Genomic DNA, 19,913 nt, shown 5'->3' on the forward strand with positions numbered 1-19,913 from the left:
AAAATCTCACATATACAACAACTATACACTATAACACCTCAACAAAAATCAGAAAACATATTACCTACATAAACAATTATAAAATCATACTTAAAAGGCCTCATAGTGAGACAAAATATTTTTTTTCCCCAATTTGTCAGCCTGTGATGTTCTTACAGTGTCTGTTGTACATATTGATGATGTTTCTTAAACTTATTTCATACTTTATTGAAGAAGATGTGTAATATTTTATAAGATTCGAAGCGTAATTCCTGAAAGTACCCTTCAGCGGGGGAATCTTCAAAGAAAAAGTTGCATATCCAGCATTCATAAATTAAAATAGCTCTCAGATCCATCCCCTCAATCACTTTATCCTCCGTAATACATTGAGGTATGAAAGCTTTACAGTTACCAAAAGGAGGACTAATGGTTTTCCTTCTTTCGACCGACGCAACTGATGAGTAGATATACCAAACAGAAAAAGAGCCTTTGCAAAATTTGTCACCAGAGGAATTTTTAAGTTGTAAGTTCCACAATCTACGCCCGGGGAAGATCAATCTTCCAAAAGTTTATTTTATTACGATAAATTATAATAACTTTTTTTGACTAATGTTATGTAAATTAAACCCTGTTCAATCCAATGTCACTAAACTAACCTACGCCTTACTTGCCAATTACACAAATTAGGAACTACATTTTTTCTTGTGTCTCTTTGTACAGCTGGAAGTATTTCTCACCACCCAATAAAATTACTTTTCCCCCAAATGAATTATTATTCTGCGTAATATCTTATAGTGTTCGATAGAATGCTTATAGGCCAAAGGTACTTCAAATATTACCAAGTATTAATACGCTTCTTCGAATTAGCTCTACAATAGCATTTGGCTTTATTGAAAAGGTTGAAGAATCATCGCTGTTAATTTGAATCTGTTCGACCACCTTTCATAAGATTTGCAGCAATCCCAGACGAATCAACAGGTTAATGTAATGTATATGTACATTGCTTCACTTCTAATTTTTAATAGTAGAATGTTGAACAAAAATGTTACTACTTGAAAAAATTGGACAGCAGCAGCAGGCGGAGGAGGATGATTTAAAAGTTTATTTTTGTAAATATAAGATATGAGCTAATATACAAAACCAAGATCTATAATTAACATCCTCCTGCAATAAAATATACACTTTAGCATAATTTGGTTGTTATCCTCCACGTAATACAACAAATAAACATAATGACTAATAAAACATGGATAGAACATAAATATATGGCATACCTACATAATTATAAATCTACACAATACGCAGTATTATGCATTGTAGGTATTATGCACGTAGCAGAAAAACATAACTGATGTAAGTAGAGTGATCAAATTTTTTGAAATTAAACAGTAAAAGTATATAAATGGCATTAAAAAAGATGTTTTCATTTCACTCTAACTATATTAAGTCTTTTTATAACTCACCAGCACCATATTAATTTTCTTGCTAATTTTAGTATGAGACTGTGAAACGTAGGATTTTTACTTATATATCTGGCCTCAAAGAAACTATGCATTTTAAGCTCCAATCAATTGTATTCAGCTGAAAGCTTGGTATTTATAAGTATCAACTTTATAGTAACGTTTTATTACTTACACGTGATTTGAGTATTTTATAGTGATTTGAAATTTTCATTCTAGTAAAAAGAAGGAACTGATTTGTGAACACTTTCGTGCAATCATTTTTTTAATGTTCCTATAATTAATAGATGGAGTTACACTGATTAAGTATAAGTAAACATTATAGTATTACATTTACTCCATCTAGCCTATCAAACATTTTTCATAACTTCTGACTAAGGTTATCAGGGCAATAATGCATTGCTGAACTTTGCTCCTTATATGGCTATCATACACCATCCTTCAGTACAATAAAAAACTAGTATAAAGAATTCAAACGAGGCCGGTGTTTTTTCCGGGACAAATTCCGTAAAGGTCGTCGAAAATCGATTGTTGTGCAAGAATGGTCTGCATGAGCTAATAAAACAAGATCGTCATTGGACTTATTGGGAGATCGAGGCATCTTCTGGAATCATCATGACCAGTATCTATAGGACATTTCAGGAAAATTTGGTTTTAATGAAGATTTCTTCACGTTGCATCCCTCGTAATCTGACAAATGATTAAAAAAAGACTATATGGCAAGAATATTTCAAATCGCTATTAAATAGTCAAATTATGTCTAACTTTATCAACGTTATTATAAAGTTGATACTTGTAAATAGCAAGCTATCAACTAAATATAACAGATGGAGGTTACGACACATGGCTTCATGGTACAAGTAGCTAACCACGTAATATATAGATTTTAGATGTGCCTGAACAAATCCGAATTGCAGACAGAGTTACTTCACTAGCTCAAATGTATACATTGAATTTGTATAGTCACATGTCAATGTTCCTGCTCTTTTTTTAAAATCCGTGTTCTTAATATTAATTGGTTGTATTCAAATAAGTTTTATTATACCAATTTTAGTACATACTATTGGAACATAATTTAAAGCTATTTTTATAATTATGGATATAATAACATTGGACATGTCGTCAACTATACTGTATCTCAAAACCTCTCATTTGAAAGAAAGGGGTAGGGAATGGCCTATCATCTTTTGGCTGTTAGACATTTCTTCTAACTATGTACTTACTATTCAATACTACTTGATAATTTTCAACAGGTTAATAAGAACTAATCAAACTAGGGGGGGGTTAAAATCAAATTCAATAATTTTTTTTTAAAGAATAAGAAGAAACTCGCACATGTCGTAATCATTAAATCCTTTTCATACTTAAAGAAATAGTTATATAACATTTTAAGTTTATAAAGTACAGTTTTAAGGTTAAAAAGGGTCAAGGGTCTCATATAAGGTCTACTTCTTCTAAATTTTTATTTTAGCGTGTGTACAAAGTGTGTCCAATTCTTAGGATAACCTGTTAATTTGATCCTCTGTTGTATTTAAACGAAAAAAATATGTTTCTAAAGTTTCAGTTTTCAAGGGGCATTTGTAGACCTCTATAGCTACTTGAGGTGTTACTTTTTATAATATACATTCTCTATTTGTAAAGAAATTCAGAAGTTTCCTCAGTTGCATAAATTAATACCACCTAAATCAAACCAAATAATATTAAGAACACTGATTAGAGAGAAAAAAATAAGTAGTGACAGCTGAACCCCAAATTCAGATTAAATTTTTGTTAGTTGGGTTAATACCATGTGGTATAACCACAGACAACGCATTCTTCGCTCACATAAAAATATACAGTGTATTTTGTAGTCAGCTACTGATGTTTTTATCTCTTTTCTCATAATTAATGTTCTGAACCTTGATTAGTTTAATGGGGTGCCAGTAAATTAATAAAAAAAATTATACCGTTAGATGACACGTCATACTTGGGCCTTGTTCATATAATTCGACAGAAAGAAAAACTACGGTGAATGGCATTTACATACGTAGTAATTACTAATGCTTCTCAACTACAAAAGTGTCACAAAATCGAAATATTAGAATTTGATCCACTAATCCCAAATATGGTCCTGGGTTTACTTTATCATCTTCAGGGCCTTCAGAAAAAGGCTATAAAGTTTTTTTTGGCTATTTTTAAAATTCAAAGCTTTTTTAACTGCTTGTTGTTGAAAATATGGATAAATGATATTAATATACTTCAAAGCATAATGCTAAACAATTCCAAAACAATTTTAAATATTTTTAAAACTTGAGTTATCTTTATTTAAAGATGAAAAGGTTTTCTTTTTTCAGAGGCTCATAGCTCAAAAAATAATAAATCCAGAAAGTGTAAAAATAGCTTACTGATAGGTAAAAGTCTGGTCTATAATTTACAATGCCTTCATTTAGAAACCCCTCTATATCTTTTTAATATTTCGGGGATAAAGCTCTTTTTAAATTATCTTTAAGATCAATTTATTTAATTATTAAATGGTCCTATATGAATACAAGAAGAGAAGAAAGGGCTATGAAAAAGAGTGAGGGGGGAGGATCTCAAACGTTTTGTTACAAAATTTGAAATAATTAATTAAATGTGGGCTTTCATCACACGGGGAATACACAATTTGTCAGATTAAACAATTGTCTTGAATTCAGATGAATTTTCCCAATTTGACATTGGAATTAGATCAGGAATCTGAACAGTTGATCCTCCATAATCATCATTTAAATCATATGATTGGAGACGCTCAATCAAAAGTAATTATCTCCCATGAGTCCTAGCTCCTCGTTTTACGAGTTCTCGCTTGAGTTCCATTTTTGTCCAACCAGAATAATTTTGATCCATAATATATCAAATTATGAAAAAAATTCTATTTTATTTCTAATAGTAATATTTATTTAATTGATTGCTATTTACTTCCTCTGAAGGTATAATAGTAGATTTGCTCATTTATGGTGATGTTTTTGAAAAAAATTGAAAATGAATAATAGTTAAGATAACTTGATGTAGTGTTCCTAAAATACTACAGATACCACTGGAGAGCAAGAGACTGGAGAAAGAGTTTTCAATAATGACTACTTTATTAGGAGTACAAGGATCGTCTTTCTAAATTTTTTTCTAAGGGACTAAAAGGTAAAATGGGTACATACTCAAAGAAAAATAAAAGATCAATACAAGTAAGAACTATAGGTAAAAGGTACATTAATGATTCAAAAGATTTCCTACGTCAACTAAATAAAATTAATTAAAATAAGAATAACACATAACACATCATACGTGATTATTGACAAGACATATAGGAAATTTTAGTTAAAGCTAAGTATTAAAAGGTTCCATAATTCTCCAAAACGATTAATTTTTACTTTTTTTTTTGTCATTTGCATCGAAATAAACAATAATGCTGTGCATTTAATCGTTAAGGATATCAATGATTCCTCTTTTTTCTGTATCATATAAATTATGTTTCTTATTTAAAGATTTATTTTTATGTGTCAACATAAAAACAGCAAAAACATCTTTTTTAAAGCCGTGTTTTTTCTTTCCTCTCTAGACTCCTCGCTCACTCAGTTAGCTTTTTATTCTCTGAACAATTTGTAAAAGTTATTAATTTATTGTTAATATGATAGGGAAGAACTGGCCAACTACCAACTGAATTTGGCTTATTTTTACAGTTTTTTTTTTGTTAGAAGATTTGATGCAAGATATGAAGTGTGCAAAGCACAAATAAACAGTCAGCAAAAACAATTGATAATTCACTTCTTGGTTCAAAATCTACAATATGTTTGGAATGAAGTAATAAAAGTCTTTATATATTTTTTAGAACAAGTCGATATCTGGAATCGGGATGTGAACTTCCGGTCATCATTGATCCCTTTCAAAGAAGGCATAATCCTCCTCTACCGTGTTTGAGGAAGATCAGGGTCCTTTTATTGACCATCCTGAAACTTCAGATATAAACTTTAGATACCAAGGAGTAAGAGGAAGACAGCTTTATGCTGATCTCTGAAGAGGGTAGTAGAATCTTCCAGAATTAAGAATCGATTGGTGATCCCCTGATCAGGAAAGGTAACAACGTCATCGTTAATGTCAATCGTTTCCAGCTCTCTCAGTTGTTTTTGTAAGTTCTTAAAGAATGGATTTTTGTTTGCACTTTGGGGGATGACATCTATTGTGCTATAAGAATCAAAGACTCGAGATTTGCACAGCTACCCAGTCCAAGGAGTGGATACTGGATTCTCACATAAACATAATGATATATTGTTTTGGGGATATCTACATAACATCAATGTATTCTCGAAATCTCATACTAAAATTAGCCAAAATCTGTCAAATTGCTCTGGAGAGTTTTTTGAAACACTTAGAGTGAAGCCAAAAACCATTTTTCTTTCCCCAGGACAGGCCATATTCATAGTCTAATATATCATACACCTTCATACTATTTCCTTAAAGAAATAGTGATCACTCTAATCTAAAGACATGGTAGTAGTACATTGAGCTTCTTTTGGAAGAGTACAATGCCATTCATGTAATATCAATACCTAGTAGAATAATTTCTTTTCATATTTGTAATTAGTTGCATCAAAGTGCATTGATTAAAATGAGATAAATAAAAGTAATTTCATTATTGGTCTAAGAATTATATACTTACATCACCATAAAAATGAAATAAAACATTTATTCCCCAAAAAAGTAATTTATAAGAGAAGATGGTAATTTAACAAGTACCTATAATTATAATATTTTCTTTTGTAAGGGAAAAAATAAATTGATTTTTTTGAATGAGTTATATTAAGAGTATGTAAATATTAATACAATTCGGGAATAAAATAGTAACACATTAAGTTATTATATTTTTGGATTAAAAATGACGATTTCGAATAACATCGAATTTTATAGTCATTTTTTAATATATGTAAATTCTAAATATATCTCATTGTCCCAATCATTAGTAAAAGGAATACATAGAGGTAGTTTCGATTGGCAGTTCGGCACGGTAAGGCTGTAGCAGATAAAAATCTTCAGTCTGAAGCAATATGCTATATGAAAAGCGTGACCAGCCTATTGGCCGGCAATATTTTTACTGAAAGACATTTTGCACAGGACAATTTGGGATATTGTCATTAAAAAAATGTTAATTTGGCAAATAGTACCATAATACCATTTGGGACATTTGGCCAAAAAATGATATTTAGTAGAATTGATCTATGCAATTATATATTTTAATTCAATTTAAAATGATTCTATGATAAATTAGTATTTCTTATTTGTCCTCATACGACAGAAATTGTGTGTTTATGTATTTTATGGGTAACCCCAACGTTTGTCCTATGAGTCTGAAACTTTGCATAGGCGCCTCTTTAGAACCGCGTCAGGCTAAGATGGGGTGCCAATTTTCGGGCGGGGAAGGGGGTATCATATATTGCCTTATTCTATACTCTAAAAAAAGGTTTTGGGAGCTAAGAAGACTGGATAAGTGGTTAAGTTATAAATCAATAAGTGACTGACGTCTCAAAAAACAAATAACGACGGATTAAGCAATAATAATAAAAATAATTGGTGAAAAATGTTGCTGTTATTATAGGTACAAAAAATGGATTTTTAATGGAATATTTGATTCATAGAGAAAATAAAAGGTTTTAGAAATTCGTTAGCATCTAAATTTGACGCTTAAAAATTGCTGTTAAATTGAAATATCTGTCATTTTTCAATTTTTTTCTCTTTTTTTAATCAAATATCAATATTTAAAAAGGAAAGCTGAATTTGATGCTTTTTGGACATTCAATTTTAAACCTATTCAATAGTATTTTTGATTTCCAAAACATTTTATTGCATAATTTTTGCATTATTTGCGAAAATGAATTAATTATCGAAGATTATTTTTTCGACAACATTATTTTCTATAACTTTTTTGGTTTTGCATGGACAAACAAATCTTAGTAGGCTTGTGTTCCTCTTTAAAATAACAATAAGTTATATTTACAATATATATATATTTTTTTTAAATTAGTGAAAAAAGTTTTCTTTCAATTTTATTCATTAATTTTGAACTGGCAATTTGTTGACAAATGTCTAAGATGAACTTCACATATCGACAAATTTGTTCATGCATACCTATATGTTGATATCTTATTTCAATCTTATACCTCCTTTTTTTAAATTCTTAGTAATAACTTCCAATGTGAACATTAACTAGAGTATGTAGAACCGTTTTATAGTATATTAGTATATTCTATACATTTAAACTCCTATTATATATAATATACATATTTGCTCTTTATTAATAAAATAAATTAAGATTGTTCTTTAAGTATAATATAATTGAAAATTTAGATATTTTAGTAAATAACACTATAAATAACTGATTATAATAGGACCGAGAATGACCAAAACAACAATTTATCAAACGTACCGTCATGTTATTGCATTTATCGTATGCAACCCTGCATTATCTTCGTGGTACTTTCTTACTTGTGATGCCTGCAAACTCACTGATAATCATGAAAATATGTTACTCGACAAATTTGAGAACATCAACAAGGTACAATTTCAACAGTATGTATCCACTGATTGATGCAAATTAACTTCTACAGAACTACCAATACTAGACTTTGAATTGATTTTCTTTGTAAAAACAGTCAAGCTAGGTAAGCACAACTTTTTTTGCAAAGGTCTAAAGTAATTTCTTAACAAAAAACAAAAAAGAAATTACGGAGGAAGAAGTTGGGGTAATTGATGACTTTTCAGAAAATTATAGTTTTATTCTTCAGGATACGACTTGGTATAAAGCATAAGCAACAATACACTCACGGGTTTACTATTATTAAAATAATGGTAGGGGGGTATGCCACTACTCTTGCACAATTATATCTAATAACAACCATCACGATATGGCAGCCGTACATTTATACCAGAAACGAATTGTAATTCATTTAAAGGAGAAATTGAGTACTACTAAAAAATGTATTACTTTTTCGATAGGTGTGAGGGCCAATATAGAAACTCTAAAGCCTTCTTGAACCTCACGTTTTACCAAGAGGGAATTCAATTGTCTACTGAGTTGCATTTTTTCCCCAGTAGTCATGGCAAGGGATCTTGAGATGGTGTAGGTGAGACTATTAAAAGAGAAGCAACGAAGGAGAACCTACAAAGTGCTTATAAAAATCAAGTTACTAAGCTAAATGATTTATTAGAATATGCACAGGACAATATGAAAAATATATATATATATATTTGGTCTGAAGAAGATTATCAAAAAGAAAGACAATTTATAAAAAAGGTTATTTTTTGCAGAAACCATTTTTGGTACACAAGAACTTCATTCATTTATTCTCGAACTTAAGAGTTTGCATGTATAGTGAATCAGAGGAATCAAAAGTTTAATCTGTTATATAATTTAAGTTTAAAATGAAAATAATTGAATATCATCATTTTATTTTATAAAATATCTAAATTTTCAATTATATTACACTTACCAAAATAAGATCAAGTCACAGAACCCTAATGTTTAACACACTCTCCTTATTTCATATAGAAAAGCTAAAAAAGTGATGAACAGAAGATTTCAAGCCTTTTACATTTTAAGAGGCAGAATGCATATCTGCGTTGTTGTAATGATTTTGGTAAACAATATTCTGGATATTAGCAATGTTGAGGTCTTAAAGATGACAACGATTCTTCTTTCGAACTCAATGTTTGTAGGTTCGAATCACAGTTGCTCCAGAGGCTGAAATATCCCTGTTGAGGAGAAGCATACAATGAATGCGTATAAATGCATTTTTACATGTCATTAATAAGCAACAAAGACAACCCATTTGCTTAAAAAAAGTGCAAAAATGGTTTTTTCTCTCTCTCTTTGGATTTTATGTACTTTGTGTGCGGGCCTTCAGTTCCCTATCCCTGGTCTAGACTAAGAAGTTTATCAGCAAGGTGCAAGAAATGATTGATGCTGACACAATGCAGTCTTTTGAATCATAGTATAAAAGCTGAACACCAATAAGATGAACATTGTTTCATAGGAACATGAATATCATCTGTGCAAATATTACAGGACTCGGCCCCTTCCACGACTCATGATTGGATCCAGGCGCACTACTAAAACTGGATAATAGGGCGTTCAGTCTTTTTCTACTGTAAATTAAATTTGAAAGTAATAAATTCGAATCTTTGGATATCCTTTAGAAACACAATATTAACAACAATGCTATATATTGTATAGACCCAAATAAATGTGACAACACTCTTTTGAAATCTATTTATGAATATACAAAAAATTGATTAATAGATGATGATACTATGATTGTTATGTTTCACATTAAATTATATTTATGTTCGTTAAACGTAATATTTATAATGTATACATAACATTGAAAAGAAGGAAACTTTGTGGCAAAAGAACCACAGGATAATAGGAACAATAATTATACATATTTTAAAAATATTGTATTAAACATTAAATAGGCTAGTTATTGTAAAACCTCCTTTTTTCTAATGTATGACAATCAGGCTGTAGAAGTAGTTGCGTGGTGAGTGTGCTTCTAAAAATTTTATGGAAATGCAGTCAGTCACTAGCATGCATTGAAATAGTGAGGAACGTGCGTTTGACATATCAAAGTTTGTATTGCCGAAAAATGGTTGAAGCGAATGTTCTATAAAATTAAACTAAATTAAAAATTTTACTCTTGCTTTTTTATTGGTACGATTTATGAAAATCATTAATTGCATTGATTATGAGTAGTTATCTATTATCATGAAAAAAATGGATATCCTATCTTGTGAGGAATAGACTGAATGATAGGTACTTGACTGTGAGTATGAACGGGAATAGTGTTAGTTAGTCCAGATCCTCAAAACAATAAAGAGCCATATCATGCCTTTACTTGGTTATGACTTATACTACGAATTATATAGAAAATTACGATCAAAATTTAATTTCTATTATGGGGTAGTTAGACTGTCCCAGATGGAAGTTATATCCCACAAATATGACTGGCCTAAGCCAAGCGTCTAGACAGTGGAGATATTAAATCCAGAAAAGTTTAGAATAGAGTATATTACTATTAATTTCCCCAAATTAATTCAGCAATTCACAAATCTTTTTTACTAGATTACATCACGAGGTACATAGTGAAGTCAATCACTCAAACCAACTACGTCCACCTTCAACCAAAGCCTCTAACCTGGCCTTTAACCTAGAAAAGTCCTTTATGAGGAACTCCTTCTCCATATTAGGCAATGTCTCTCGAATAGAATCCCGCATGGATTCAACAGTTCACGCTAATTTGACTCTCTCTCCAAAACTTCCTACACTTAATAGTCCAAACAGTTTAGATCCAGACAGCAAAGAGGCCACATTAGATACTTCTAATAAAGGATGTTCCGATAACAAAATTTCAGCCGATTCCGGTTCCGAGACCATCTATATAGACGATTTCAATACTGATTATTTATTACATAGAAAATAATTTCATACACCAAAAAAAAAGTTATATAATTTTTTTATGTTTAACTTTTTATTAGTTACGGATTTAAAAAAAAATTATTAATCATAATTAGTTAATAAATTTAAATTTTAAAAAGTTAATTACTCTCAGTGATCAGGACTCAATTAATTTCTCGTCGGCTCATATCAGGGAGTTGGACTCGCCTCTTTTATTAGATATTAATGTCAGCCTCCTGTTCCCTCGGCCTCTGGACTAATGTCAACTGCCTCACTGAAATTAAAAAAATACTTGTGACTCTGACAATAGGATATTTTATATTAAATTACTGGTTTAGCGCGGTAGTAGGTCAAAATGTTGACAGACAAAACGTCAAATCACAGAGCATCGAACGAAAAATGTCAAATAAACAAAACGTCGACCTACAGAACATTGACCAGAAAATATTACATTTCGAAATATTAAAACAGTTTATGCGACATTTTTACTCCAAACTCTCATGCCCCACAACCCCTACATAAACTTACAAGAAGGAACGCTCACAAACCCCCCTTTATATCTCGAAATTTCAAGCAATTTTGAGTCCCACCAGACCCCAAAATGAGCTGAACCCCACGGTGGTTAATAAAATTACTTTTAAGGGTCCATCTCAAAACTTTAATTTATTCCCCAATAATTAATAGTTATAACATTAATACATATTAAATATTCAACTGTAATGTCTAAATGTATAAATGTATACAAGGAATGAATGCCAAATTATAAGATAAGTTACCTTCAAAGCAATCCCCAACATCTTCATTTATATAAAAATAGTTGGGGTTGCTTTTGAGTACCGCCCGTTCCCAAATCGAGATCAACTTTGGGGCCTTGCAGCAATCCAATACAGCCCCCAAAATTTGGAGTGTAAATTAGGGGTTGTGAGGGGCTGTTAGTGTTTGGTTAAGTTGTGGCGGCAGGTTTCAACTCATTTTTGGTTACCAAAACAGCCCCAACATCTGGGGGTAAATAGGGATGGGCAGTGGTTGCTGAAATTGGAACACGATGGTACCTAAAAACAGCCCCAACATTCGGGTTGTATAAGGGGGTATGGAGGGGTCCTTACTAGTAGTTTATATAGGAGTGGTGGTGGTGGTGGGGTATGTTTCAGGTGGGAAATGTCTGAATGGGATAAATCACAACTTCATTTAGAGGAGCCCCTTATTTTATATTCTACAGTCGATGTTCTATCGGTAGACCTTTTGTCTGGTCGATGTTTAGTTTATTCGACGTTTTGTCCAGGGACTGTTCGCCCCACATCAGATCAAATGTTCTTGAGCTGTCCCCGATTCCTAACTGAGTTTTATATGCTTGACTTAGGAATTGAAAGATGCATAAACCAGTGCTCGAGTGTGGACTCGTATCTATTTTAATGGACTCGGATTGGATAATGATGACTATAACATGAATCAGAGAAAATGGACTTTACTTCAGTTCTGTTATAAACAATATTATGCAATAGTCATATAAAAAAATATTAACTGCAAAAGTTACTGAAAGGTAAACAATCAATCTAACTTCTAACGTTACGAACTTTTTGAACGACTCATTATACAATTCAAATTTATGGATCGCTGAAAATGTGGTTATTTCTATATTGTTACTTTCAAGTGAATTTCATGTACACACCTGAAAATTTGCTAACGACGAATTCTAATCCAGCTATTTTATTGATTTATAACCATAATTTTGTCTCTAAAAATGAGCTCAAATAAGTCATATTAACCATATCAATAATTATGCATAAGTATAGGTAGAATTGGCAGTATTGAAGGGATTCCGATATTCCTGAAGAAGCCGATTCTTACCGATTCAGATTCTGATGCATTGGTATACCCCCTATTTCTAATATATCTAAAATGTAAATATTTAGAGATGATTTCATTGATTCGAATATATATATTTAAATTGCCCTAATTATTCTTTTTTTTATTTGGTTAACCACAACATTCATAGAATATTATGTAAATCAGTATTATTACATTTAGATTGTTCTCTCCAAGGAAATTTCCGTTGTATAATTGGATATTGTATTTATATCACACAATTTATATTTGAAAACATATTTTTTTAAAGAAAACAACTTATTTCAAAAAATAACAAATCTTATGAACACAAAATTCTGTCATCTTGAGAAAAATAACTTGATTTTAATAATTGCAGAGGGGATATGTCAAAAATACTATAAATGAATGAAATATCTGTTTATTGTTCAATAGAGTTTATAAAATAAATGTGAAAATTTACGTCCCAAAACTACCATTATTATATTTTATTTGACCTAAAAAAACAATTAAATGTATTCTGTTTATGTTACAAAAGATCGATTAGAGTAGCCGAGATGGGGAGCAGCTGCAACAGCCTCTTTCCTTGATGATCAAAAATGTTATAACCACAAAATATATACATCACATTTGTAAAATATAATGCAGATTATTTTATAGAAAATCAATAATTTTTGTCTTTTTTTCTGTGAGATATTGAAGAAAATTGATTTAAAGAAATAAAAGTAGTTATATTGTGGAAAATTATTTTAGTAATAGCGGATTCAGCTTTGCCTTTTTTTTTAAATTAATGATATCATTTAAACTATTGATTATTTTGCTATGAGTAAATATAAAATTTTATAAAAATTTAAAGCCTAATTATTGAGGAAAAGAATCATATACTCTAATTTTCATTACAAAGGAAACAGTTCCAACCCTGTTTTCAGAGTTTCCTCGTATAGTCAATTTTTTTTTATTGCATGATACATAAACACATTGATACCAGGGAAATTGCCTAAGTCGGAAAATTGCCAGATGTGAAATATTGCCCAAGGACGAAAACTGACCGAACGAAAATAGCCCAAATAGAAATGAACCAATGCAGAATATTGTCACAAAATAACCTAATTTTTAATTAGCTTTGAACAAATGAATTAGCTTATAACTAACTGGACCTATGAAAATCATGAAATATCCTGAAATCAACAAAATTTTGTCTTAAAAACATTTTTTTTAAATGTTAATTGCTTCATTTACTTTTATCATTAAAAGGCTTAATCTACAATAATAAGCTTCTTATCGCATTATTTTGTTCGTCCTTTTAAATAGTATTTGATTGACAATAAAACTGGAATGTTAAAAATCAGTTTTATTTTAACCTTTGATAAAAACAACCTCATCATTATTTTCATTCCCAAATTTTTAAGGGAGACAAGTTTTATCATTATATTTTGGATTATTAAAGAAATACGTGAAAAGAGAAAAAAAAAAAGCTTAATATACCTATCTCTCAATTGTTTTTTGTTCCACAGAGTATTTAGTTTAAAATTTTCGGCCTTTAAAAAATTTGTTTAAGTATTTATTTTTATTCAAAATTGTAAAAAACAAATACAAACTTTAAAAAAATCTAAACAATATTAGGAACAAAAGGGGTTTGAATAAAAATAATATATAGTTTTATTTGAAATGGACGAATATTTGGATCCCCATTTTATAATAAACAGTTTTAAATTGGAAAAATGAGCTTTCAATGATTGATTCAGATTCAAAATATGGATATACACCATAAAAGGTTTAGTTATTCAATCCTCAAAAAATAAAATTTAGTTTAATTTTCTCAAAATCTTACTCAAACTCGATTATTTTCAAATGATTGAATTCTCCCAACTACAAGTATATTTACAACATTTGAAGGGTCGTATTCAAATGTAATTTGTTGAAAAACATAGTTTATAAATAGACTCATACAATAACATACATTTGTTGCAAGGTTCTAAAAATTTTAACATATATGTGTCAAACCAGCTCCGAATAATTGAACAAAAAGTGAAGAAAAACCCCCTAGGTCTTCCCTACATAGAAAGGATATAGCAAGTGACTTCATATTTTGTTAGCCCAATGAATAATGATAAAGGAATTTTAACTTTTCCATATTGAAAGTAGCTTTAACTCACTAAAATTTTCGAATGATTGAGTAACTTTTTGATACATGTGTTTTTGCAATAAATATAATCCCATAACAAGGGCTTCCCCAAGTAGTGGGCTGGAGCAGCTGTATCCCCTCAAGCCCAAATTAAGGAATATTTTCTTTTTACTAGAAATATTTTTGGTCAGGATGGAAAAATTTTACAGGAAATAAGGATAATTTTTTTTTCAAAGACTTAGATAATTAAAAAAAATTCGTTATTGCAAAAGAGCAAATAATATAATTTTTCCAAAAAAAATTATCTTCTGTTAATAACTATAGATTTTAGATTTTTATTTTTTTTAATATCTTAAAATTAGTTTTTGAATTTTTTTTTAAATATGTTTTTTGGTGAACAACTATAAATTTTTGATCTAATTTTTGAAAAATTTAATTTTTTGCCAATAGTTCTAGATTTATGGAATTTTAAAATATACATAGTCATATAGCTAATAAACTTATAATCAAAAGAGTACAAATCTTGATATTTTTGTTGTAATAGAGATATATATTTACACATTAATATTTCCCTTTGGAACGTTTTAAATCTAACTTTTTTGCTATATCACATTTACTGATTTGAACATATTCATGCACTTATATGTTAAGGTTTCTCATACGGCGCAAAAAAAATGAAATTGAAATAATGCATTTAATATTTGAACGTTGATTGGTTGAATTCGAATTAGCTTTTGTTCTTTTTCTTGAAGAAAAAATCATTTTCTCAATTAATTAACTAGAAATTAATAGATCAATGGTGAGTCTTTGGCACCTCTGTAATTTCACGATGCTGAAGATGAGCAACAGCTTTTTTGAAGCTGCCTCAGACAATAAGACATAAATTTGAGTAGTTTTCAATACAGCAAATCTTTTATTTACTTCCAAATATATGAGTGTTTTCTTGAGAAATTTTGTAAGATAGTTATGAACGGCCCACAAATCGGTTTATGTATCCTACGTTAGAAGGTAAAGTTATTATTGAAGATACATTTGTTGGCGTGTGCTTCGTTAGGCATTTATTTAAGTGTTCATTTGCACTGTGGCATAAATCATTATTTAACTTTATCTCTAGTTCATCTTCAATATTTATTAAACTTTTCCAATAATAAAAAATGCAAGATTTCCCGGGGAAACGAAATCTTGAAATACCGAGAGAGAAATTTGTATATCATATGTTATAAAATAAGATAATGTTTATGAACGTTATAGTTAAATTTATTGCAGTAATAAATTAGCATGTGTTGGTGGTTTGACATATATAAGCCAAAGTAAAATGAGTTGAAAACAATAAATTACACATTCTTCACCTATTTAGAGGAATTAAAATTATTTTACCTTTTTTTAGCTGTTGATAAAGGAGTTTCTTAAACCTTCGTCAGTAAAATATCACTTTAATTACCTTATTTCAGAAACACAATTTCCATTCAAGTGATGGGACATTACTGGGAAAAATTGATTTTATAAGGATGTCTTAGAAGTGTGACGAAAAAAAAAGTCATGCATACAAAAAAGAAAAATAACATCGTGTTCACACTATTAGGCGAAGTAATGTAAGGCTTGCTCTATCTTAAGCAGCGTAGCTTGAAATTACTAAAGCACTCAAACATTTGTTCAACAAATTTGGGTATAAGGTATCAAAAAAGAAATGAATTTTGAAGTAAATATGTAGAAATAGTGTAAACAAAAATCAATCTACAGGGTGGTAATTTTAAATCCGGAAAATTTAAAATTAATTCACCTATATTACAATTTTTTCCGTTAATGAATTCAGCCATTCACAAACATTACATGACTGGGTCCATAGTGAAGTCAATCACACAAACCTACCACTTACAGCTTCATCCCCAGGCTACACTATGCCCTGAACTTGGCACATGCATTCATAAGGAAATACTTGTCCATGTTGGCTCCTGCCTTGAGAAGGGAAGCCCACAAGGAGACAACAGTGTTATGTGCATATTTATTTGATTCTCTCTCCAAGACGCATTGTAGTCCGAGGATTCAGATCTGGGTAGCTAAGAGGCCAAACTTTCTTTCTCCAAAACATAAAGATCTTAAAATTGTTGGTTTCCCCCAAATAAATCCAGTTCCAATTATACGATTTGGACAAAGACACAGTATCGGTTAACAATAATTTAAACTCTGTAGCATCATAGTTAATAGAGTTATTTGCGTCCTTAGGCGTGTGCCCGTCATAGAAACCCACAATTATACCCCCACGGTGTTCGTATTTGGTGGACATCTCAAGAATTTTGCATTTTTTTATAGTATTTTGTGAGTTACATATGATAAACACACTTTAAAAAAAAGATCTCAGGGTTGCCAAGGTATTCAGGTTTAAACTTGTTCCGTATTTATATTCCTGCACTATATATAACTGGGAAGTTAGCGTAGTTGACACAAGAATGGAAAAATATTAAAAGAATTTTATTTACTAAAAAAACAATATACTCACATTTAATTTTATCTCCTTAACCTTCTATGAGAAAGGTATTGATATTGAAAGTAGAATAAGAAGTGCCCATTCATAAATCCTTCATTAATAAAAGTTACGTTTACGTTTTATTATAAAAACGATTAAAATACGGAAAAATGTCCTTTTATTTCTGAAAAATGTATTACAAATTCTTGAAGCTGAGTTTTGTAAGGCTACAATTTTTTTCCGACAAGAACGAAGGTGGTTTACCTTATAACTTAAGAAATGGCGTTGGATCACAAACTTTCATCAGGCTCACTTACGTAAATAAGAATAATTGTTACGTTCACTAAACTAGAGCTAAGGGAACCCAGGAATACTCTAGGGACGTTTTTTTCAGTGCAACGATGTAGTCAATTCTATTTTCCACATGCAAGCTATTTACGTATGTGTATACTGTACACCTACAGCAGGCTAAGGGTTATAATTTTGCAAAGATAATTTAATATTGATAACTGCACTTGTTTTAAAATTACATTTTCTTCACTTTTTTCTAGGTTGATAACTAGGTGCCAAATTATCTAAATATTATCATTCGTTTACATATAAATAAATCAATTTCAAATATTTAAAGTCCAATATATATATTTTTATGTATATTGATATTTCTATTTTAAAAATATTGTTTAGTTCTAATGGATACGTCAGAAATAGTTTTATTTTTTTAGAACTCTCTATAAATTATAAATAAAACCCTGTAAGTCCTCTCTATAGACAATATTTTAAGCAAATAGGTTAATCTAAAATATGAACACAACGATATCTCAGATACGTTAATGACAACACAATAGTTAATTATGAAAATATTAACGATGTTTTAATTACATTTTTTTTTGTATGTTCAACTTCAATACATCTCGTTTTTGCTTCAGTCTATCATCATATGCACATCCCATCTTCTTCCACAACGTATTCCTATTACTATTAAATCTTGATGAAATCTATATCCTTATTTATCACTTACATCACCAAGATTATCAGGATAGCATGTAAGATGGCGATGAAGAAAACGAAGTTTGATATTCATTTCACATTCCATTGATCTGTAGTCTTACATCTGTATATGCACTAACTCTCTGTAGTTAGTTTACTGGTACCACATATTATATGTTATCCACATATTTGGAAAAAAACAACAACAACTGAGCATTCCTTTCCTGATTTGTCTTTTTATTGATCAACTCTTTAATTCTGATGAGTTTTCGTATTTTTAGCTAATCGAAAACACCATATTCCAGGAATTTACTTTCTATTTTTCGAATAAATTAAGTTCGAGTTAAGCAATCTTTTCTGATTCAACTGTGAAGCTAGGAGTATTTTCCCTAATCCCGAATCACGTATCAAATTATTAAATTCTTGCAAATCAGATCCTTAAGTTGACATGATGTATTTTCTAAAATTAAAAAGTCTGGAAAAGTTCTTTCTTCAACAACGCCTTGATTTTCTAAAGGAAGTTCATATGTTGGTACAGGAATTTCATCAAAAGGTACAACATATTTGGATCCACAATATGACGTTTATGTTTATTCTTGAACCCAGGTACAATGTAACTTTACTTAGAAGTGCAAAAATCAGTGCTAGTTCTTTTGATGAGACAGAAATACAAAAACTCTTCAGATATGTTCTCTAAGAGATAGAAACAAAGGCAGATAGAGGAAATCGAAGGAAGATACTTTTAACTGGATCATACATTTCAAGAAATACTCTTATTCGGAACTCAGTATTCCACGAGGGACGACAGGATAAAAATCATCCAAGGAAAACTACCAGGCTTTATATAAGGTTAGAGTCGACTCTTTCCTTGCGAAGAAGTTTTGCAAAAATATAAAAATCCATTCATGATAAGAAGGGAATATCAATATTTCAAATATATTTAGTAATTACTTTCTTTGAATTTGTACGAAGCGTGGTGATATTATTTAATACGGCGTGTGACGTCATTATAATTCTATGGACAAGTAAACATTATAAAAATAATGTTATAGGATTTCTAGTACACCACATAAAAAATAAAATCATTCAAAAAATATAAAATTGAATCAAAATCCTTGTATCCAAAATTTTTAAATAGGTCTTTTTTTAAAATAAAACACAGAATATTTTTCTATAATATAGTCTATGATATTCATTATCACAATGAATTATGAATAAGTTATAACGGTGTAGAGAAAAATGTAATTTTTCAGTAATTTTTAGCCTAAATATGGAAATATCTCGAGTTCAGAACAACATACAGAATCCATAAAAACATTTTATGACTAATATAAAACCCTTTTACATCAGTTTTATACATCGTACATCAATTGAGTTATTTTCTTAATGATGAAAAAGGACTCGGAACAATAATAGTCCGGAATTACTATAATTTCAGATATTTCTGAAACCTGACGACCAAGATAAAAACTGAGATCAATTATGGATTCTGCATTTAAAGATAAATTATATTTTGGCTTCATTTCATAGGTACCAAAATTGTGTTCCCGAGTGTAATTTGGTAAATAATTCAAATTCATAATTTATTGTTGATAGAGAGATTCCAATAGCAAAAAC

General features: G+C 30.0%; 1 protein-coding gene across 2 annotated transcripts in view; it reads right to left on the reverse strand.

Moving 5' to 3' along the window:
• Positions 1–19,913, reverse strand: part of LOC121132469 (electrogenic sodium bicarbonate cotransporter 1) — a 152,471-nt gene that overhangs the window by 35,826 nt on the left and 96,732 nt on the right. The window contains exon 1 of one of the 2 annotated variants that reach the window (XM_071886604.1): positions 16,223–16,362. The exons of the other annotated variant lie outside the window; for it this stretch is intronic. The gene's annotated coding sequence lies outside the window, so the exon portion shown is untranslated. Of the gene's footprint in view, positions 1–16,222; positions 16,363–19,913 lie in introns of those variants that run through there. 2 annotated transcript variants of the gene reach the window in all.

Source organism: Lepeophtheirus salmonis, chromosome 2, assembly GCF_016086655.4.
Source record: "Lepeophtheirus salmonis chromosome 2, UVic_Lsal_1.4, whole genome shotgun sequence".
NCBI classification, from domain to species: domain Eukaryota; kingdom Metazoa; phylum Arthropoda; class Copepoda; order Siphonostomatoida; family Caligidae; genus Lepeophtheirus; species Lepeophtheirus salmonis.